Raw genomic sequence first — 24,643 nt, forward strand, 5'->3', positions numbered from 1 at the left:
CCTCTGATTTCAGTCTCTGATTAAAAGTTGGTGTAATTTCCTTAGGTTTCATCCTATTGCGTGAATTGCAGGTTAATTTCATTGATCCTTCATGGTGTGTATGTGTGTGTGAAGATGGATAGACATCTGCTCAATGGGGGGCTGCATGCATGTCCTAGCATGTTTTTGCTCCTGCGCATGTGTAGGAAGGAAAACCATACAAGGGGACATGCACACGTGTGAAGTTTCAGCAATATTTTTTTGCATGCGCAGAAGCAAAAAAACCCACCAGGATGCACAAGCAGAAGAAGTGAATTTGCGCATGTAGCACACTGTTAACAGCGGTAATGCGAATCCGCCCCTGTCTAGAAGGGACAGTTTTATATACCAGTGACTTTCCCTATTAATGTCGGTGGGAATTTTCTTGGCATTTCACTGATGAAGCTGTTGCCCACTGCCAGTTTATTTAGTTCAGCTGGCAGTTCCTTAATTGGGCTCTTGTTCACTTCTTGACTGTTGGCTTAGTTTTAATCTGAACTTGAGTTGTATTCCTGCTTGGACAGCCCCTTCCCACTTCTCGCTTCCTCCTTCCCTCTTGGAAACCAAACTCCTAAAACTTTGTATGCATCATTCATTCATTCATTCATTCATTCATTCATTCATTCTTTGTCTGTCTGTCTGTCTGTCTATTTACTTACTTACTTACTTACTTACTTACTTACTTACTTACTTACTTACTTACTTACTTACTTATTAGATTTGTATGCCGCCCCTCTCCGTAGACTCGGGGCAGCTAACAACAGTAATAAACAGCATGTAACAAATCTAATGTTTAAAATAATTAAAAAACCCTTATTAAAACTAAACATACACACAAATATACCATGCATACATTGTATAGGCCTAGGGGGGAAAGGGTAGTTCAGTTCTCCCAAGCCTGATGACAGAGGTGGATGTTAAGGAGCTTACGAAAGGCAAGGAGGGTGGGAGCAATTCTGATCTCCGGGGGGAGCTGGTTTCATACAAAGGTACCTTTGGAACCATAGTGTCATCCCCAAACCCCCAACACTTTACCCTTGGATTATCCACGGTTGACCTATCCAGATTCCTAAGAGGTCAGTAAGGGGCCAGTACAAGTGCACTAGAGTGCCTTCTGTCCCCTGTCCTATTGCTCTCCTATATCTCCTATTCCTTTCTTCTACTGTATTCCTATATCTCTTCTTCTATTCTTTCATTGATATGTTCTATCCCTATATTTTCTTTTCTATTCTTTCTTAGATATATTTTACTATGAGTATCTCCTCTATAACCTTCATCATGTATTTTACGATGTGTATACCCACTAAAACCCTCATTGTGTATTGGACAAAATAAATCAATCAATCAAATAAATCCTAGTGACAAATTAGGTCCCACAGAGTTGGTCTTCTCCGGGTTCTGTCGACAAAACTGCCATCTATCGGGACCCAGGGGAAGAGCCTTCTCTGTGGCGGCCCCGGCCCTCTGGAATCAACTCCCCATGGAGATTAGGACTGCCCCCACCCTTCTTGCCTTCCGTAAACTCCTGAAAACCCTCCTATGTTGCCAGGCATGGGGAAATTGATTTTCATGACTGTCCTGCTTTATGTATGGTTATGATCGTATGATTGTTTTTAAATAAGGGTTTTTATAACTGTTTAACAGTTAGATTTGTACACTGTATTGTTCTTGGAAGCCGCTCCGAGTCTTCGGAGAGGGGCGGCATACAAATATAATAAATACTAATACTAATACTAATACTAATACTAATACTAATACTAAAACTAATTATTATTATTATTATTATTATTATTATTATTATTATTATTATTATTATTATTATTATTATTATTATTTAGCGTTGACATGCCTGGTGGAAAGAATTACAGGTTGATTCACAGATAAACCCACTATTTATTTATTTATTCAATTTTCATGCCGCCCTTCTCCTTAAACTCAGGGCGGCTTACAACATGTTAGCAATAACACTTTTTAAAACACAGAGCCAGCAAATTGCCCCCCATAATCCAGGTCCTCATTTTACCCACCTTGGAAGGATGGAAGGCTGGGTCAACCTTGACCGGTGATGAGATTTGAACCACTGACCTGCAGATCTAACTGTCAGCTTCAGTGGCCTGCAGTACCGCACTCTACCTGCTGCGCCACCCCGGCTCTTGTTCACTTCTTGATTGCTGGCTTAGTTTTAATGTGAATTTGAGTTGTATTCGCTTTCTCCTTCCTTCTTGGAAATCAAACTCCTAAAACTTTGTATGCATCATTGTTTTTCAGCGTTGACGTGCCTGGTGGGAAGAATTACAGGTTGATTCACAGATAAACCCACTATAGGGAGAAGACAACATTTTTTTTCTGTTTAAAAATGAGCCCTGAACATGCGTCAAATGCACTTAGTGAATTTTCTTTAAATCTCAACAAAATGTGTCATCCAGCTCCTACAGGTAGAGTCAGGTAGGCAGAACCACTAGAAAAAGTTTTAATTCCCCCCCCCCCCTTCTATGCTCTTGGTATGTTTTTCCTATCGCAGTAAATGGGGTTGAATGTGTATAATTTTATAAGAGCTGTGTGTGTGTGTGTGTGTGTGTGTGTGTACATACACAAACAGTTTATATAGTAGATAATGTATATTTTTGTGTGCCTGTCTGTAATATGTATGTACACAGATGGCATATGTACATAGAATTAAATAGTATATTTTGGATGTACAGAAATAGTACTGTATTTTTAAGAGTATTAGATGCACTTTTTTCCTCCCTAAAAGAGGCTGAAATTTCAGCTGCGTCTTATACTCTGAATGCGGCTTTTTTCAAAGCAGTTTTTCCCCAGCACTAACTTGGTGCTAACGATCGTCCCAGGTCTTATCTTGCAGTTTTTTTCGTTGTTACTGTCTGCGAATAATGTTTTCCAAGCTCTAAGTCTTTGCAGAGGGTTTTTTTCATTATTCTAACTTGCTCCAAGTAAATTTCTTTCCAGCCCTAACCAGGTGCTAACAATGTTCCCAGCTCTTACTGCTTGCAAGTTCTTTCATTATTACTCTCTGCTAAGATTGTTTTTCAAGCTCTAAGTCTTTACAGGTTTTTTTCATTATTCTAAGTTGCTCCAAATAAGTTTCTTTCCAGCCCTAATCAGGTGCTAACAATGTTCCAAGAAGAAGAAGAATGAGAAGGAGGAGAAGGAGAAGGAGAAGGAGAAGGAGAAGAAGAAGAAGAAGAAGAAGAAGAAGAAGAAGAAGAAGAAGAAGAAGAAGAAGAAGAAGGAAGAGGAGGAGGAGGACAATGATGGGGTCCTTCATGCTCTCTCAGCTTATTTTCTTGAAGACATTTCATCACCCATCGAAGTAACATCATCAGTGCTACCGACAGAGAGAGCAAACCCTGCTCTCTTCTAGCATTGATGAAACTCAATTAACAACATCTTGCTGAGCAATGGAAATGTTGGGTCGAGGACTATCTCTATTCTTTTTATCACAGCAAACCAAAAAGGTGAGGTAGTCCTTAACCTACGACTACAATTTGAGCCCCTGTTGCTAAGTGAGACATTTGTTAAGTGACTTGTGCCCCATTTTACAACCTTTTCATGTGACACTCGTTAAGTGTATGTACAAACACGCACGCACAGATCTTTTAAAATTATACACATTCAACCTCATTTAGGAAAAACACACCCAGAGCCCAGAAGGGAAAAAAAAAGAAAAAAATATCAAAATTTTGCTACTAGTGCTGTGTATCTGACCAAAATTTTGCTATCGGTACTGTGTACCTGACCGTACCCGTAGGAGCCTACCACTGGGTAGGAGGGAGGGTTTAAATAGTGTGGTTGTTAAGATACTCACATGGTTGTTAAATGAATCTGGCTTCCCCCTTGAGTTTGGTTGTCAGAAGATCACAAAAGGGGATCAGCAGCCATCATCACTATGAGTCAGTTGTCTAAGCCAGTGTTTCACAACCGTGGCAACTTGAAGATATTTGGACTTCAACTCCCAGAATTCCCCAGCGAGCAAATGCTGGCTGGAGAATTCTGGGAGTTGAAGTCCAGATACCTTCAAGCTGCCAAGGTTGGGAAACACTGATCTAAGCTACCAAATTTTGACCCTGGAGATGTTGCAACGGTCATAGGTGTGAATAACGGCCGTAAGTCACATTTTTCAGTGTGGTTGTAACTTCGAGCAGTCACTAAATGAATGATTATAAGTCGAGGACTGCCTGTCTTGGAGAATATTAAAAGCAGCTACAGTCCAGGTATGTATTATTGAAGCTGCCTTATTTTGTTTTCCTCTTTGCAGCGATGGGAATATACAATGAGGCTGTACATTAATCATAGCCATAAAAGAGGCCTCCGTTACGCCCCATGCATCACCAACCACTTTGTGAAATTTTATTTATTTATCAAATTGACTGGTAAATGCATTCAAAGCTCTGAGCTTTGATCAATCATCGTCTCCTGTGTACATTCAATGGACAGGCCCGATTATGCAATCCGATTAGGCCTACTTCTGCAGAACATACTGTTGCTTAAATTTATTCCCTGATCTGCTGGACCCATTAATTGCTTGCAATTAGAGGTTACCTAACCATGGATTCAGGGAGGGAGGGATGGAGAGAGAGAAGGAAGGAGAGAGAAAAGGAAAGAGAAAAGGAAAGAGAGAAGGAAGGAAGGAGAAAGAGAAAGGAGAGAGAAAAAAGAGAAGGAGAAGGAAAAAAGAAGAAGAGAGGGAAAGAAGGAAAAAGAGAAGGAAGGAAGAGAAGGAAGGAAGGAGAGTGAAAAGGATGGAGAGAGAAAAGGGAGAGAGAGAAGGAAGAAAAGAAAATGGAAGGAAGCAGAGAGAAAAGAAGGAAGGTGAGAGAGAGAAGGAAGGAGAAAAGGAAGGAAGGAGAAAGAAAAGGAAGGAGAAAGAGAAGGAAGGAATAAGGGAGAGGAGGGAAAGAGAAGGGGAGGGAGAGGGAGGAAGGAAGGAAAGAAGGGAAGGGAGGAAGCAAGGAAGAAGGAAAGAAGAGTGACTAGGAGGGAAGGAAGAAATGGGGACAGAAGGAGAAAGAGGAGGAAGGAAAGAGAAAGAAGGAAGGAGAGAGAAAAAGGAGAGAGAGAGAAGGAAGGAAAAATGGAAGAAATAAGGAAGGATGTGGAGTAGGGAGGGAGGGAAGAAACAAAGGGAAAGAAAAATATGGAGGAAAAAGGAAGGAGAAAGAGAAGGAAGGAGAGAGAAAGAGAGAGAGAAGGAAAAGGGGGGAGAGAGGGAAGGAAGGAAGGAAGAAGGAATGATGAGGAATAGAGAGGGAGGGAAGGAAGAAAGGGAGAGAGAAGGAAGAAGAAAGAGAAAGAAGTTGAGAGAAAAGGAGAAAGAGAAGGAAGGATAGAAAGGAGGAAGGGAAGGAAGGAGGGAAGGAAGGAAGATGGGAGGGAGGGAAGGAGGCAAAATTGGTTGGGATGATGTCAAAATGAACTTTGAACCTTGAAATCTCACCTGACTAGGTAGTCAATCAGTCAGCCAGTCAGTCAATCAAAGGCAGTCCTCAGCTGACACCTTAGATTTGATTCCAGGCATATTTTGCCTTCCAAAGGAGAACTGCTTGCAAACGGAGCGACAGGGTTTCGCTTGTCCATGGGCTACGATTAAGCAAAGAGGCTTAGCGGAAAATGAAGTTCTAACCAGGAAAGCCTTCCGGGACTTTGAAAATTATGAAATCAGCAATTATAGTCAGAACTTGAGGACTGTTTGCGGAATCAAAGGAAGGAATCAAAGGCCCAGGAATATGCTATAACTAGCTATCAAAATTTGGCTATTTTCTTTTTCCCCCTGCTAAAATCCATGCCATTGTGCTTCAATCCATTTTTTAAAAACAATATCTTTATTGATTATTAACATTAAAAAGAAGACAAAACAAAGACTAAAGACAAACATAAAACAAACATAAATTTGCCAACCTACTTGTTGGCTTTGCAACTACAGCTTTCAAACTATTATTTTCTATATTTGTTTACAAGAGTCTTGGCCGTGCTAATTTCACACTTCAACCCATTTCTTATATTCTTACTCATCTCATTCATAGAAACATAGAAGATTGACGGCAGAAAAAACCCCCTCATGGCCCATCTAGTCTGCTCTTATACTGTTTCCTGTATTTTATCTTGGGATGGATATATGTTTATCCCAGGCATGTTTAAATTCAGTTACTGTGGATTTACCAACCACTTCTGCTGGAAGTTTGTTCCAAGCATCTACAACCCTTTCAGCAAAATATTATTTTCTCACGTTGCTTCTGATCTTTCCTCCAACTAACCTCAGATTGTTCTTGTGTTCACTTTCCTATTAAAAACACTTCCCTCCTGAACCTTAGGTAACCCTTTAACATATTTAAATGTTTCTATCATGTCCCCCCTTTCCCTTCTGACATCCAAACTATACATATTGAGTTCATGAAGTCTTTCCTGATAGGTTTTATGCTTAAGACCTTCCACCATTCTTGTAGCCCGTCTTTGGACCATTCAATTTGATCAATACCTTTTTGTAGGTGAGGTCTCCAGAACTGAACACAGTATTCCAAATGTGGTCTCACCAGCGCTCTATACAGCGGGATCACAATTTGTTTTTTAATCCTCATTTTAATATAACTGCCCTTTAAGAGGGAAAATTCCAAATTTACTTTTTCTTGTTGTAGGATGAGGATTTTTTTTTGATCATTTAATATAATGGGTAGTCCTTGACCTACAACAGTTCACTTTGTGACCATTCAATGACACAAGGGTACTGAAACAAAAGTGACTTGTGGCCATTTTTCATACTTAATGACCTTAATGACCTGCAGTATCCCTGTGGTCATGTGATTCAAACCAAAATGCGTGGAAACTGACTTACGATGGTTGCAATGCCCCATGATTCTCCCTTTTTGCGACCACCTGACAAGCAAAGTCCACGTGGAAGCCAGATTCGCTTAACGACCAGGTTGCCAACTTAACAACCGCAGTGATTCACTGAATGACGATGGCAGGAAAGGTTGTATAATGTGGCAAAACTCCCTCAACAACTGTCTTGCTCAGCAATGGAAATTTGGAGCTCCGTTGTGGTCGTAACTCGAGGATTACTCCCTGTTCCCCGCAGAATGCAAATCTAATTGATATTGGCATTAAGTTCTGAGGATATGAAGTCAGCCTGACAGATATCCATCATAAAGACCTCATCATGAATATTCATCATCCATTTCCCCTTCTTCTCCCGCGACAGATTTAGAGAGCGAAAAAAACTGATTTAGATTCATATTCTGGAACAGCTGGTTTGGCTGAATCTGAAGTTCGAGAAAGAGTGCAATAAATCAAAATATTCAGGTATCTGTCTTCAGATGGGAACAAAAACTGATTGGGTGGAATAACTTTTGGGGACAAATAGATAGGTGGGAATCAAGGAAGGGAAGAAGGAAGGAAGGAAAGAGAAAAGGGAGGAGGGAAGAGAGAGAGAAAGGGAAGGAATGAGAGAGAAAAAAGGAAGGAAGGAAGGATGGAAGAAAGGAAGGAAGGAAAGAAGGAAGATAGTAAAGACAGAGGGAGGGAAGGAAGGAACGAAAGAGATGAAAGAAGGAAGGAAAATGAGAGAAAGGGAAAGAAAGAAGAAGGAGGAGGAAGGAAAGAGGGAAGGAGGAAGAAAAGGGGAAAGAAGAAATGAAAGAAGGAAGCAGGTAGGGAGGGAGGGAAGGAAGGAAGGGGAGAAAAGAAAGAGAGAAGAAAGGAAAGAAGGAAAGAGGGTGCTCCTTCGCCTCTTTCTCTTCTTTCTCCTCTTCCTTCTTCTCTTCCCCTTCTTCTTCTTCTTTTCCCTCCTTTTCCTCTTGTTTCTTCTCCCTCTCCTCTTCCTCCTCTTCCTCTTCTTCCTCCTCCTTCTCTTCCTTTTCCTCGTTCTCCTCTTTTTCTTGTTCCTTCTCCTCCTCTTCCTCTTGTTCCTCATCCTTCTCTTCCTCTTCTTCCTCCTCTTCCTTCTCCTCCTCCTTCCCTTCCTCATCCTCTTCCTTTTCCTTCTCCTTCTCCTCTTCCTCCTCTTCCTCTCTGCAAACCCCACTGCCTTCTAATACTGATGATGTTATCTTGTCAGGTTATGAACTGTCTCCAATATAGCCAACAAGCTGAGGGAGCGCCAAGGACCTCACAGTAGTCCTCCTCCTCCTTCTCTTCCTCTTATTCCTCCTCTTCCTTCTCCTCTTCATCCCCTTCATCCTCTTATTCCTCCTTCTCTTCCTTTTCTCCTTCTCCTCTTTCTCTTCTTTCTCCTTTTCCTTCTCCTCTTCCCCTTCTCCTCCTCTTCTTCTTGTTCCTCATCCTTCTCTTCCTCTTGTTCCCCCTCCTCTTCCTCCTCCTCTTCCTCTTCCTCCTCATTACACCCCCTAACCCTGATGATGTTCCCTAGTTGGGTCATGAAATGTCTACAAGTAAACCACCCAGCTGAGAGAGCACCCCACATTTCAATCCCGAACTACAAATATTTCTCATCTATAGGAACACAGAGTTCTGGAATTGGATAGTGAGGTTCAACTCTTATTGACACAATGATTTGGAGCTGTGAATAATGGCGTTCGGGAAGAATCAGGAAGAAAGATGATCAAACGCCTAAGAAATAAACATCTCTCGGGCGAAATCGAAGCCATCTATCTCTCTTTGAGCGGAAGGTGGAAATTTCCATTATGTTGAGCATTGAATTAATCAAGCACCAAAGTGGAACAGAGAAAGCCCCAAAGAAATCTATAATATTGGCCCCTTCGCTTTTAATTCCAACCGCAATTAGAATTACTAGAATACGGGAAAGCAGCACAGTTAATTAACAAATGAAATCAGTGGTATTCATACTCCTCCAAGTAATTACATTCATAAGCTGGGTTTTTAAAAACGGAACAAATCAAATCCTTTCCTGGTTATTTTTTAAGTTGCCCCTTTTCAGAGTCATGCATCTAGTCCTCAACTTACGACTACATTTGAGACCAGAATTCCTGTTGCTAAACAAGGCAACGTTGAAGCGACCTAATCTTTTTTAAAAAGTAATTTTTATTAAATATATACATTTTTTAAAAGACAAACACAACATATAAACATACATTTACACACATATAAATTAAATATTTTCAAGTTGGTCAACGTCCGTATTTTAACGTTCTTATCTCTATTTTATACATTTATATATTTGTACATATAGTCTTGAATAGGGAGTCAGTTTTCATTGTGAGTTTTCTTTCCTTTTTTGTATCCATTTATACGGCATTGTCCAGGTAGAATAATAGTCCGAATCTTTTTTATCGTTCAATTCCATGGTTAATCCTACGTAGCTTCTGCTCTGGCAATCTCACACTACTTACCAGAGCTTACAAAACTTTCGCCAGACCTATCCTCGAATACAGCTCATCTGTTTGGAACCCATATCGCATCTCAGACATTAACACCTTTGAGTTGCCCCTTTTCGGAGTCATGCAGCTAGTCCTCAACTTACGACTACAATCAAAGATACTTCACAAGAAGAGCCCTTCATTCCTCCACTCAAAACAGAATACCCTACGAAACTAGACATACAATCCTGGGTCTTGAAAGCTTAGAACTAAGACGCTTTAAACATGATCTAAGTATTGCCCACAAGACTTATAATGCAGAAAATAGTATAAGGGCAGACTAGATGGACCATGAAGTCTTTTACTGCCATCAGTTTTCTATGTTTCTAAGATCATATGCTGCAATATCCTGCCTGTCAAAGATTACTTCAACTTCAAACGCAACAACACAAGAGCACACAACAGATTCAAGCTTAATATTAACCGCACCAAACTTGACTGTAAAAAAGATGACTTTAGCAATCAGGTTGTCAAAGCATGGAACTCATTACCGGACTCTGTAGTATCATGAGCCCGGGTGGCGCAGCAGGTAGAGTGCGGTACTGCAGGCCACTGAAGCTGACTGTATATCTGAAGGTCAGGGGTTCAAATCTCATCACCGGCTCAAGGTTGACTCAGCCTTCCATCCTTCCGAGGTGGGTAAAATGAGGACCCGGATAGTGGGGGCAATAGCCTAGCTCTGTTAAAAAGTGCTATTGCTAACATGTTGTAAGCCGCCCTGAGTCTAAGGAGAAGGGCGGCATAAAAATCGAATAAATAAATAAATAAATAAATCATCCCCTAACCCCCAACATTTTACCCTTAGACTGTCCATGGTTGACCTCTCCAGATTCCTAAGAGGTCAGTAAGGGGCGTGCATAAGCGCACTAGTATGCCTTCCATCCCCTGTCCTATAGTGTCTCCTATATCTCGTATTTCTTCTCTACTATATCCTCAAACCTTCATTGTGTATTATTGGGTATTGGACAAAATAGATAAATAATAAAATAAAATAAATTTCTGGACAATTGAAGATTTTTTTTTAAAAAAAAAGTCTCTTTATCTCCAGGTACTTTTGACTCCTTCCATTTTTGTGCATAGGTGAATCTGTCCGCCATTACAACATGTAGCAATAAGTATTTAATACTTTGGGGGTATATTTTCCTAAGAATACCTAGTAAGAATAGTTCCGGGGTGAATTCAGCCATGATTCCTATTATTTCTTGTAACCATCTATGAAGGTTTTTCCAATATTTTTTAGCTTTGGGGCATGTCCACCAGGCATGCAAGAAGTGACCCAATTTTATGGCCTTTTTCCTTTTTTTTGCCACGGTTGTTAAACGAGTCACCACCATTGAGAAGCGAATCACATGATGGTAAAGCAAAATGTGAAGTCGTTAAGCGAATCAGGATTTCTCCTAATGACTTTTCTTGTTGGAGGACTTTTGGGAAGATGGTCACGTGACCCCTGGATGCTACGACATCATGAGGATTGGTCCAAATTTTGTTCACATGACCATGGGGATAATCCTGCAGCGTGAGCATGAAAAAATTGCCTTTTTTCAGCACCGTTGTAACTTCGATTGGTCGCTAAATGAGGACTACCTGCCACTCTGAACTTTCTCATTCACAGCTAGATTTCCAGCAAGAGTGAAGCCCAAAGAATTATTAGATTGTCCCTCAGGAGAAGAAAGAAGGTGCAACAAATAGGAGGACAGTCCTCGACTTACAACAGTTCATTTAGTGACCAATCAAAGTTACAACAGCACTGAGAACAGTGGTTATGAACGTTTTTCATACTTAGCAACCAATGGAGCATCTCCATAGACATGTGATTAAAATTCGGATGCTTGGCAGCTGATTTATATTTATGACGGTTGCAGTGTACCGGAGTCATGTGATCCCCTTTTGCGACCGTCTGACCACAAAGTTAATGGGGAAGCCAGATTCACTTAATTTATTTATTTATTTATTTATTTATTTATTGGATTTGTATGCCGCTCCTCTCCAGAGACCATGTGACCTGGACCGGGACTCACTGCTCACAGTCACTCATGCCCTCATCACCTCGAGGTTCGACTACTGTAACGCTCTCTACATGGGGCTACCTTTGAAGAGTGTTCGGAAACTTCAGATCGTGCAGAATGCAGCTGCGAGAGTTATCATGGGCTTTCCCAAATATGCCCATGTTACACCAACACTCCGCATTCTGCACTGGTTGCCGATCGGTTTCCGGTCACAATTCAAAGTGTTGGTTATCACCTATAAAGCCCTTCATGGCACCGGACCAGATTATCTCAGGGATCGCCTTCTGCTGCACAAATCCCAGCGACCAGTTAGGTCCCACAGAGTGGATCTTCTCTGGGTCCCGTCAACTAAACAATGTCGCTTGGCGGGACCCAGGGGAAGAGCCTTCTCTGTGGTGGCCCCGACCCTCTGGAATCGACTCCCCCCAGAAATTAGAATTGCCCCCACCCTCCTCGCCTTTCGTAAGCTACTTAAAACCCACCTCTGCCGCCAGGCATGGGGGAATGGAGATACTCTTTCCCCCTAGGCCTTTACAATTTTGTGCATGGTATGTCTGTATGTATGGTTGGTTTTTATATTAATGGGTTTTTAATCGTTTTTAGTATTGGATTATTATTGTACGCTGTCTTATTATTGCTGTTAGCAGCCCCGAGTCTCTGGAGAGGGGCGACATACAAATAAAATAAATAAATAAATAACAATGGAAGTGATTCACTTAACAAAATGTGGCAAGAAAGGTCTTAAAGTGAGGCAAAACTCATTTAAAACTGTCTTGGTTAGTGATGGGGATAACAACAACAACAATAACAACAGAGTAGGAGGCCTTCTAGTCCAACCCTGTTTGGCCAGGAAACCCTACACCAACTTCAGACAAATGGTTTTCCAACATCCTCTTAAAAACTTCCAGTGTTGGAGCATTCACAACTTCTGGAGGCAAGCTGTTCCACTGGTTAATTGTTCTCACTGTCAGGAAATTTCTCCTTGGTTCTAAATTGCTTCTCTCCTTGTTTAGTTTCCACCCGTTGCTTCTTGTTCTCCCAAAATGGGAGCAAAGCCAGTGAAAATCTCTAATTGACAACATCAGATGTTTTACCAAAAAAGATTTAATTATTTTCTGCTGCTTATCCCATCCCTCCAGGCCTTTTCGAACCGTGCAAAAACTACACAGTGCAAAGCATAACAAAAGCTTTAAAATCCAGAGTCGAAATCAAACTCTAAAATCATTAACACTTAAAAGCTTAACGGAAAAGATGCATTATTTCTCTCTCTTCCCGGCTGGTTCTCAGACTGATAAAGGAAGATTTATTGAGATAAGATGGATGGGGGAACTTCAGTAATGGAATTATTTGTTGGGTTTCTTCTTCTAATAGCTCTTTTATTTAATACTCTGACAAAGAGGCAGAACTTATGGTATTGACTGTGGGAAAGTTGCAGCTGGCTGTTTACAGAATAGAATCTGCAGTATGTCTTCCTTCCTTCTTTCCTTCCTTCCTTTCCTTCTTTCCTTCTTCTTCCTTCCTTCCTTCCTTTGTTTCTTTCTTTCTTTCCTCTTTCTTCTTTCTTTCCTTCCTCCCTTCCTCCCTTTCTTTCTTTCCTTCTTTCTTTTTCTTTCTTTCCTTCATTCCTTCTATCAATTTCTTACTTTCTTTCTTTCCTTCTCCTTCCTGCCTTCCTTCTTTCTTTCTTTATCTCTCTTTTTCTTCCTTCCTTCTTCCCTGTCCCTCCTAAAAACAGCAGGTGAAGCTAGGCAAAAAGAATCACATTGGCAAAAAGAAACAAAACTCCAAATACAAACTGAATCAACAAATTATCACAGATAATCCCCACTCGGTCAAGGACCTCGGAGTGCAACAACATCGCCAAGAAGGCTTTAAGAGTTGTTAATCTAATCCTACGTAGCTTCTGCTCTGGCAATCTCACACTACATACCAGAGCTTATAAAACTTTTGCCAGAGCCATCTTAGAATATAGCTCATCTGTTTAGAACCCATACCACATTTCTGACGTTAATACCCACGAAAATGTCCAGAGATACTTCACCAGAAGAGCCCTTCACTCCTCCCCCTGTAACAGAACATCCTACGAAACTAAACTTACAATCCTGGGTCTAGAAAGCTTAGAACTAAGACGCCTCAAACATGATCTGAGTATTGCCCACAAGATCATATGCTGCAACGTCCTGCCTATCAAAGACTACTTCAGCTTCAACCATAACAACACAAGAGCCCACAACAGATACAAGGTTAATATTAACCGCTCCAAACTTGACTGTAAAAAAATACGACTTTATTAATCGAGTTGTTGAAGTGTGGAATTCACTATTGGACTCTGTAGTATCCTCCCCTAACCCCCAACACTTTACCCTTAGACTATCCATGGTTGACTTCACTAAGTTCCTAAGAGGTCAGTAAGGGGCGTACATAAGTGCACCAGAGTACCTACCGTGCTCTGTCCTATTGTCTCTCCTATATCTCCTATATCTTCTCTTCTATACCTATATCTTTTCCTGCTATTCTCTCATAGTTATATTTTACTCTTTTATTTTCTCCTCTATTCCCCCTATAATAATAATAATAATAATAATAATAATAATAATAATAATAATAATAATTTATTAGATTTGTATGCCGCCCCTCTCCGAAGACTCGGGGCGGCTCACAACAACGATAAAAACAATATTATACTGGCACAAATCTAATATTAAAAAACCCTAAAAACCCTATCATAATTAAAAACCAAACAGCACATACATACCAAACATAAATTATAATAAGCCTGGGGGAAAGGTGTTTCAAATCCCCCATGCCTGGCGGTATAGGTGGGTCTTAAGTAGTTTACGGAAGACAAGGAGGGTGGGAGCAGTTCTAATCTCCGGGGGGAGTTGATCCCAGAGGGCCGGGACCACCACAGAGAAGGCTCTTCCCCTGGGGCCCGCCAGACGACATTGTTTAGTCGACGTGACCCAGAGAAGGCCAACTCTGTGGGACCTTATCGGCCGCTGGGATTCGTGCGGTAGCAGGCAGTTCCGGATTCTACCTGATTATATCCTCTATAACCCTCATTTTGTATTATTGTTTATTTGACAAAACAAACAAACAAACAAATAGATAATATCACATCACATGCCTGTACAATTAGCACAAGCCCCCCCCCCCAAGGCTGTGGTGCTCTCACCACCTTTCTCTCTCTGTACCAATGGCTGCATCTCAAACGATCCCTCTGTTAAACTACTGAAGTTTGCAGATGATACAACAGTGAAAGGTCTCATTTGAGACAACGATGAAACCGCATACAGACGGGAGGTTGAAAAACTATCCTTGTGGTGTGACCGGAACAATCTGGAACTGAACACACTCAAAAGTGTAGAAATGGTGGTAGACTTTGGGAGAAACCCTCCAATTCTACCACCTCTCACAATACTAGACAATACGGTATCAACAGTAGAGACCTTCAAATTTCAAGGATCTATCACACCTCAAGTCCTAAAATGGTCACCTAACATTGAAAACGTCATCAAAAAAGCACAACAAAGAATGTTCTTTCTGCGCCAACTCAGGAAGCTCAAACTGCCCAAGGAGCTGCTGAGTCTGCCATTTGCACGTCTAGAATAGAATAGAATAGAATAGAATAGAATTCTTTATTGGCCAAGTGTGATTGGACACACAAGGAATTTGTCTTGGTACATATGCTCCAAATGTACATAAAAGAAAAAGATACATTTGTCAAGAATCATATGGTACAACACTGAATGATTGTCATAGGGGGTTAAATAAGCAATGAAGAAACAATCAATATTATTATTATTATTATTATTATTATTATTATTATTATTATTATTATTATTTATTGGATTTGTATGCCGCCCCTCTCCGTGGACTCGGGGCGGCTAACAACAGTGACAAAAAACAGAATGTAAAAATCCAATACTACAACAGCTAAAAACCCTTGTTATAAAACCAATCATACATACAAACATACCATGCGTTAATTGTAGAAGCCTAGGGGGAAAGATTATCTTAGTTCCCCCATGCCTGATGGCAGAGGTGGGTTTTGAGGAGCTTACGAAAGGACGGTGGGGGCTATTCTAATCTCTGGGGGGAGTTGGTTCCAGAGGGTCAGGGCCGCCACAGAAAAGGCTCTTCCCCTGGGCCACGCCAACTGACATTGTTTAGTTGACAGGACCCAGCGAAGGCCCACTCTGTGGGACCTAACTGGTCGCTGGCATTCGTGCGGCAGAAGGCGGTCCCTGAGATAAAATAATAAAAGTCTATACTGTATATCTCTATAACTGCCTGGTTTGGTTCTGCAACCCAACAGGACCGACACAGACTTCAGAGGAGAATCAGAACTGCAGAAAAAACAATTGCTGCCAACCTGACTTCTATTGAGGACCTGTATGCTGCAAGAGTCAAAAAGAGGGCGGTGAAAATATTTACTGACCTCTCGCATCCTGGACATAAACTGTTTCAACTCCTACCCTCAAAACGTCACTACAGAGCACTGCACACCAAGACAGCCAAACACAAGGACAGTTTTTTTCATGAATGCCACCTGTCAGTCTCCGCTTTTCATCTTCACCTGCTTGCCATAGCTGTCATAGTAACAGAAGTGGGGGAATTCAGTTAATTGGGAAGGGGGGAAGAGTGATGGTGAATGCCCTGTTTGAAGTTTCAAATAATTGCTAGGGAGGAATTTTCTCATCGCTGCCTTCCAGGTACAGCCAGGAATCATAGATTTATTTACAACCTATTCACGGTTGATGGCTTCGGTGGCCTAGATGTGGAAGACCAAATGGTCCATGGAACCACCTGACATCTTTACCCGTGAAAATCTACAAATCTACATACACACACAGTGGAACCTCTACTTAAGAACTTAATTCATTCCGTGACCAGGTTCTTAAGTAGAAATGTTCTTAAGTAGAAGCAATTCTCCCCATAGGAATCAATGTAAAAGCAAATAATGCGTGCAAACCCATTAGGAAAGAAATAAAAACTCGGAATTTGGGTGGGAGGAGGAGGAGGAAGAAGAAGAAGAGGAGGAGGAGGACAGTCGCTGCCGAAGGAAGAAGGTAAGGTGATTGGAATCAAAAATATTCATTTTTTTTTTTAAAGAGGGACTCTGAGATGGCGAGGAGAAGCCTGTGCCTCCAACACAGCCGGCGCGAGGCTGCCTCCCATCCACTGGCTTCTGCTTCTGCTACCTGCTTCCTCTTCCTTCCCATGCTGAAGGGCTCCCCTCCCCTCTCACTCGCTCACTTTGTAGCCGGCGCCTTTCCTTCGCTGTGGTGACTCCTCGGCTGCCCAGAGCGTAGGGAGCGTTTCTTTTCTCTGGGTGCTGGCAGAGGTTTATTCCGTCTCCAGGCGCCCAGAGAAAGGAAAATGCTTCGTTCGCTCTGGACTGCCAAAGCCTCCTTAAGCGCCACCAAAAGCCTCCTCTGGCAGCCCAGAAAAGCCCGAAATGGCCAGGATTAAAGAGGGAATGGCAGGAAACTGGCCGGGCCTTCCTGCCGCTCTCAAATTTCCTGGGAAATTTTTCCGGGCTCGGCTTCTTAAGTAGAAAATGGTTCTTAAGAAGAGACAAAAAAATCTTGAACACCCGGCAGTGTTCCCTCTAATTTTTTGGGGGGGTGGGCAGAAAAGTATACTGTCTGAGCGGCAGTCCCTTCGGGACTGGGCGGCACAGAAATAATAAATAAATAAATAAATAAATAAATAAACAAACAAACAAATAAAAAACCCACCCTGTTTTGCCTCAGAGAATTTCAAAATAAAATACTGTCCTGTGTGTCTATAACAGTGAGCTCATAATAGGACAACTCTATCAATATCAAAATGCCACTTAAATAGTTGAGCTAGTTTCAAACTAGATTTTGATTTTCTTTCTCTCTTCCTTACTCCCATTCTTTTTCTTTCTCTTTTCCTTCCTCTCTTTTTTCTATCTGTTTCTCTCTCTTCCTCTCTCTCTCCTTCCCTCTCACTCTTTCCCTCTCGGCTTCTGGGCAGGTTTGGAAAACTCTGAGTTGATGATGATTTTTAAGTGAGCGATTGCTCACTGCTCAGCTTAGAGGGAACTATGACACCCGGTTCTTATTTAGAAAAGTTCTTAAGTAGAGGCGTTCCCAGGTAGAGGTACCACTGTATAACATGAAGACATTTAATATTAAAGTACTCTAAAAATATGCATCTTGTGAACCTTTTGCCTCAGAAATTGCTTTCCTTTTGCTGCTATCACTTATTGTCTAGTAAAAGTACTCATCTCTATCAAGTGGAGTTTAATAGAGTACTTTATTTCCTCAACTTTGGATGGAAGCACACCTGACACCCTCACTTTGCTAAACCGATAATTCCCTCAACACTGTCAAACTATTCACTAAGGCTGAATTACCATTAGTCCTCTCAACGTTCCTACCACTCATCCCCTCCCACCTATGACTGTATGACTGTAACTTGTTGCTTGTATCCTTACAATTCACATTAATAATGATTGTTTCCTGGTTGCTTATTTGAATCCTATGACAATCATTGTGTTTTTTACCTCATGATTCTTGACAAACATATATTTTCTCTTAGGTACACTGAGAGCATCTGCACCAAAGACAAATTCCCTGTCTGTCCAATCACACTTGGCCAATAAAGAATTCTATTCTATTCTATTCTATTCTTCCCCTCTCTCCAATCTCCTACTTTTCTTCACTTTTCTCTTTCCTTCTGTCTCTACATTCTCTCCTCCCTCCCTCTCTTCCCTTCCCCTTCCTTCCTCCCTCCCTCCCTTCCTCCCTCTCTCTTCCCTTCCCCCTCTTCCCTTCCTTCCTCCCTCCCTCCCTCTCTTCCCTTCCCCTTCATTCCTTCCTCCCTTCCTTCCATCCTCCCTCCCTCTCTTCCCTTCCCCTTCCTTCCTCCCTCCCTTCCTCCCTCTCTTCCCTTCCCTCTCCTTCCTTCCTCCCTCTCCCTCTTTCCTTCCCCCTCTTTCCTTCCTTCCTTCCTCCCTCTCTTCCCTTCCCCTTCATTCCTTCCTCCCTTCCTTCCGTCCTCCCTCCCTCCCTCTCTTCCCTTCCCCTTCCTTCCTCCCTTCCTCCCTCTCTTCCCTTCCCTCTCCTTCCTTCCTCCCTCCCTCCCTCCCTCTCTTCCCTTCCCCCTCCTCCCTCCCTCCCTCCCTTCCCTTCCATTCCTCCCTCTCCCCCTTCCTATGTATCATCTATCTTTTTATTACCTGTTTCTGACTATCTATGTTTCCATCCAGCCATTCAATATCATCTGTCTGTCTGTTCCAGGTGTGAAATGCTACAGGTTAGCCTGGTTCAGGCATACTGGTAGTGGTGATAGTGTGAAGCTCTGCCCACCTGCCCAGGCACCGCCATTTTGAAAAGGCACCATTTTGAAAAAGCACCATTTTGAAAAAGCACATGCTTCCAGGGGGTAGGGAATCGGTAAGTAGATTTTAATACAGTAGTCCCTTGCTATATCGCGCTTCACCTACTGCGGCTTCACTTCATCGCGGGTTTTCAAGAAATATTAATGAGAAAAATCATTCGCGGATCTTTGCTGGTTCGCGGGTCGATCGGCAGATTTAAACAGCCCGCCGAACTCAATCGGCAGGTTTTTCAAAAAAAATATATCTAAAATTGTAAATACTGTATTTAAATACTGTACCTAAAATAAATACTGTGTGGGAAGGGTTTATAAACACTTAAAACAATGAAAACTTACCAAACAATTACAATATAAATACTTAAATAAGTACTATCAGTCGATAAATTCCCCATCGTGGATTTCACCTATCGCGGCCAGGTCTGGAACGTAACACCAGCGATAGGTGAGGGACTACTGTACTGGTCTGTCTGTCTGCCTGGCGTTCTTTGTCTCTCCGTCTCTGTCCCTCCCTCCTTCTATCTCTCTCCCTCTTTCTCTCTCCCTCTCTGACTCCCCCTTCTCATATATTAATGTACAAGATTAATGTGTACCCTCAGGCTATCTAGAGTTTGAATTTCCTTTTTTTAAAAAAAAATCTTTATTGAATATAAATACAAAAACAAACAAAAACAATACATAAGGTACAAAACACACTCATAAAATTCCATATTTACAGATCTATACCAAAGCTTAAGTACTTATCGATTAACACAAACATCTGTTGACTATTATTTATGACAGCCTGTTTAAACACTTGTTTAATTCCTTTTTAGTATTCAATTTCTAAATTCTAATATCTTTTATGTCTCATCCCGGTCTTGAGTTTCTAGGGTCAACTTGTTCATCTCTTCAGTTTTATGTATTCTGTTGATCAGGTTTAAAACTGATGGGGTTGCATCGAGTTTCCAACTTTGAGTATATTTAGAGTTTGAATTTCAATGGTCCAGAAAAGATTTACTATCTTGGGCCTAACCTGCCAACAGACCGGATTTCCTTAATTTAGAAAAAACGTTTCTTAAAAAAAAGCCCTTTTTAAGCTTTTTTTTTTTCATTAGAGAGAAAGGGGAAATGAAGTTTTCATTAATTCTGCCTTTTCAAATAAAACTGACAAGCTGCATTTTTTTTCAGCCTGATTGATTAATGAAGTTGTTCCTTCCCATGATATAATTATCAGGTTTACAGGCTGCTCTCTCCTCTGGAAATACCTTAGAGCTAGAAGGAACATAGCTGCTGATTTTTCTTTGAATATTAAAGATAAAAATGCACATTTAGAGGAAAATCCCATGGAATTGGATGTGGTTTTATTTTATTTGTTTGTTTGTTTGTTTGAAACATAGAAACATAGAAGACTGAAGGCAGAAAAAGACCTTATGAGAGGGGCGGCATACAAATCTAACAAATAATAATCTAGTCTGCCCTTATACTATTTTTTGTATTTTATCTTAGGATGGATCTATGTTTATCACAGGCATGTTTAAATTCGGTTACTGTGGATTTACCAACCACGTCTGCTGGAAGTTTGTTCCAAGGATCTACTCCTCTTTCAGTAAAATAATATTTTCTCATGTTGCCTTTGATCTTTCCCCCAACTAACTTCAGATTGTGTCCCCTTGTTCTTCTGTTCACTTTCCTATTAAAAACACTTCCCTCCTGGACCTTATTTAACCCTTTGACATATTTAAATTTTTTGATCATGTTTATTTATTTTTATTTTTTATTTTTATTTATTCATTTGTCCAATACACAATACATATGGAAGAGAATAGACATGAAGTAATATATATAAAGATAATATGTAAAAATAGAGGAGAAGGGAGATGAAAGGAAGAAAATATATATGATATATGAGATAAAGGAAAGACAATTGGACAGGTGACGAAAGGCACACCAGTGCACTTATGTATGCCCCTTACTGATGTCTTAGAAACCTGGAGAGGTCAATCGTGGATAGTCTAAGGGAGAAATGTTGGGGGTTAGGGGTTGACACTATTGAGTCTGGTAATGAGTTCCACGCTTCGACAACTCGATTGTTAAAGTCATATTTTTTACAGTCAAGTTTGGAGCAGTTAATATTAAGTTTGAATCTGTTGCGTGCTCTTGTGTTGTTGCGGTTGAAGCTGAAGTAGTCATTGACCGGTAGGACGTTGCAGCATATGATCTTGTGGGCAATACTCAAATCGTGTTTTAGGCGCCGTAGTTCTAAGCTTTCTAGACCCAGGATTGTTAGTCTATTTTCGTAGGGTATTCTATTTCGAGTGGAGGAGTGAAGGGCTCTTCTGGTGAAATATCTTTGGACATTTTCAAGGGTGTTGATGTCCGAGATGTGGTATGGGTTACAGACAGATGAGCTGTATTCAAGGATGGGTCTGGCAAAAGTTTTGTAGGCTCTGGTGAGTAGTATGAGATTGCCGGAGCAGAAGCTACGTAGGATCAGGTTTGTTTGTTTGTTTGATTTTTTTAATGCTGCCCTTCTCCTTAGACTCAGGGCGACTTAAAACATGTTAGAAATAGCACTTTTTAACAGAGCCAGCATATTGCCCCCACAATCCGGGTCCTCGTTTTACCCACTTCGGAAAGATGGAAGGCTGAGTCACCCTTGAGCCAGTGATGAGATTTGAACCGCTGACCTGCAGATCTAGCAGTCAGCTGTAGTGCCCTTCGGTACTGCACTCTATCCGCTGCACCACCTCGGCTCATTTTGGTTACTAAAAAACCCCTGACGGAATGAACATTTATTTTTAGTTGTTATATCTTTCTTATTCCATCTTTATTATTTTGTAAGTAGCTCAAGTCAGCAAACATACCTAATCCTCCTTCCTCCTCCTATTTCCCCCTCAACAATGACCTAGTGAGGTTGAGAAAGAGGGACTGTCCCAAAGTCACCCAGCCAGCTTTTGTACCTAAGGCAGAACTAAAACTCCCAGTCTCCTGGTGATTGGCTCAGTCCCCAGCTGGCTTTCATGCCTAAGGCAGGACTAGAACTCAAGCTCTCCTGGTGATTGGCCCAAAGTCAGCCAATTAGCTTCCATGTCTAAGGCAAGATTAGAACTCACCATCTCTGTCTCTAGCCTTATGGCCCTTCCGCATCCCACGCAGCTGGTTACAGATCTCAAGGATCTAGATACCCTACCCTGGTCCCCTAGGCCCATGTACCTGTCACCCGAGTCTCATAGCAAGGAGGCCAGAGAGGATGTGGTGTCAGAGGCTGAAAGACAACCAGGGCCTTCTGCACCTCCCAAGGTGCACATGAGTGACTCAGGAGAAGTGGAGGAACCTCTTCTTGATGCTAGGGTATGCAGAGTTGACAGAAGGCACGAGTGGCTAAGCAAGAGAAGGTCTCTGCATGAATAGATCTCTAGAACAATTGGCCACGCCTTTAGGCTCTTTAAAGTTGAGCCACGTGACGCTTCCGTGCGGAAATCAACATTTGTTATGTTCTAGATGTCCGTTCAGATTTCTCTCTTGGGATATTATTATTTTAATGATGAATTACGAACTGCGGATTTGGGCTCATTATCTCTGGGCTTCCGGCCAACTCAGAGTAAGTCAGTTAGTGAGAGCTGTGTGATCAAAGAAAATATCTGTGAATTTTGGTTTCTGTTTTGGACTCTAATTAATAGCCGGCACCAAACAGACTTATTTCTTGCTTTGCTGCTGGATTTATAAATCCAAACCCCCTTGCTCCTAAAATATTAGAATTACATGCTTAATTATAATAATAACTTAATAATAATTTATTAGATTTGTATGCCGCCCCTCTCCGAAGACTCGGAGTGGCTCACAATAAATCTTGTAAAATCAGTGTGTGGGGGGCTTATTTCTTGGGGGAGGGGGGCTCATTGCTGGGACAGAACACCTCCACCACCATTTGACTCTTGTAAACATTTATTTATTTGTTTGTTTGTTTGTCCAATACACAATAATACACAATGACGGTTATAGAGGATATAATCAGGTAGAATGTATTAAAAGGGGAATAGAGGAGAAAATAAAGGAGTGAAATATAACTATGAGAGAATAGCAGGAAAAGATATAGGTATAGAAGGGAAGATATAGGAGATATAGGAGAGACAATAAGACAGGGGACAGAAGGCACTCTGGTGCACTTATGTACGCCCCTTACTGACCTCTTAGGAACTTGGTGAGGTCAACCGTAGATAGTCTAATGGTAAAGTGTTGGGGGTTAGGGGATGATACTACAGAGTCCGGTAGTGAGTTCCACGCTTCGACAACTCGATTACTAAACTCGTATTTTTTACAGTCAAGTTTGCAGCGGTTAATATTAAGCTTGTATCTGTTGTGGGCTCTTGTGTTGTTGTGGTTGAAGCCGAAGTAGCTGAAATAGAAAAACGAATAAAATAAAAATAAATGGAAAAGTTAGTGATTGCTACCTTAGAAACAAATGATTTGATATAGATATGTACTGAGAGAATTGTTATTCAACTTTGCATTACCCTGGGAATTTAGCTCCACATTACTGGTGGTCTTTGACTTATGACCAAAGTGAGTTGGGTTTTTTTTAAAGTGAGTTTTGCCCCCCTTTATGACCTTTCTCATCATAGCTGTTAAGTGAGACGCTTGTTAAATGGTATTAAGTGAATCTGACTCCCCCTTAACTTTGGTTGTCAGAAAGTCACAAAAGTGTATCTATCTATCTATCTATCTATCTATCTATCTATCTATCTATCTATCTATCTATCTATCTATCTATCTATCTATCTATTGCTAGAGTTGAAAGGGACCATGAAGGCCATCGAGTCCAACCCCCTGCCCAAGCAGGAACCCTATAGTACACCAGTCAAGTGGCAGTTCAATCTTCTCTTTAAAATGTCCAGGGTGTTGGAGTTCACAACGTCCGCTGGTAGGTTGTTCCATTGGTTGATCGCTCTGACCACCATGTCGAATCTCTCCTTGGTCAGCTTCCAGCCGTTGTTCCTCGTCCGGCCCTCTGGTGCCCTGAAGAATAAAGTGATCCCCTCCTCTCTGTGACATCCCCTCGTATACTTGTAGACTGCTATCATGTCCGCTCTGGCCCTCCTTTTCTCTAGGCTATCCATGCCCAGTTCCCGCAGTCTCTCTTCGTAAGTCTTGGTTTCTAATCCCTTAATCATCTTGATTGCTCTTTTTTGCACCTTCTCCAGAGTTTCTATGTCTCTTTTGAAGTGTGGTGACCAGAACTGAATACAGTACTCCAGGTGTGGTCGGACCAGAGCGTAGTAGAGTGGTATTAAGACTATTAATACGTGACTCTAGAAGGCTGCAACTGTCATAATATGAGTCAGTTGCCAAGCACCTGTGGAGTGCTGCAACAGGTGGGCTGCTAAGGGGAAATGGTGATGTGTGCTTGCCCCCTTGGCTCTGAGTGCTAGTGGAGTCCAGCGCAATTATGCTATTGCACCTGGGAAGGTAGCAAAATCATGTACGGACACACAGGATACCGTGCCGAAACCTGGACTCACCTGTGTAGTCTGTGCATGATTTCTCTACCTGCCCAGGTGCAGTAGCATAATTGCACTGGACTCCGCTAGTATTCAGAGCCAAGGGGGCAAGCACACATCACTGTTCCACCTTAGCAGCCCACCTCTGGCTGTAAGTGTGAAAAATGATCACAAATCCCTGTTTTCAGGGCTGTTGTACCTTTAAACAATGATTGGACAAATGCTAGCTGGAAAATTCTGGGAGTTGAAGTCCACAAGGCTTAAAATTGCTGAGGCTGTGTGCAGGAGAGGGTGGCTACTTACCACCACTACCAGTACGCTGTGTGGCCCGTATCAGCTAGCAACCCAATATTGGTTGTGCCAAAACAGCCAACTTGTGAAGTGTTTAAAATGCCTTGGTGAGGCCACACCTGGAATATTG

This window comes from Erythrolamprus reginae, chromosome Z (genome assembly GCF_031021105.1).
Source record: "Erythrolamprus reginae isolate rEryReg1 chromosome Z, rEryReg1.hap1, whole genome shotgun sequence".
Taxonomy (NCBI): domain Eukaryota; kingdom Metazoa; phylum Chordata; class Lepidosauria; order Squamata; family Dipsadidae; genus Erythrolamprus; species Erythrolamprus reginae.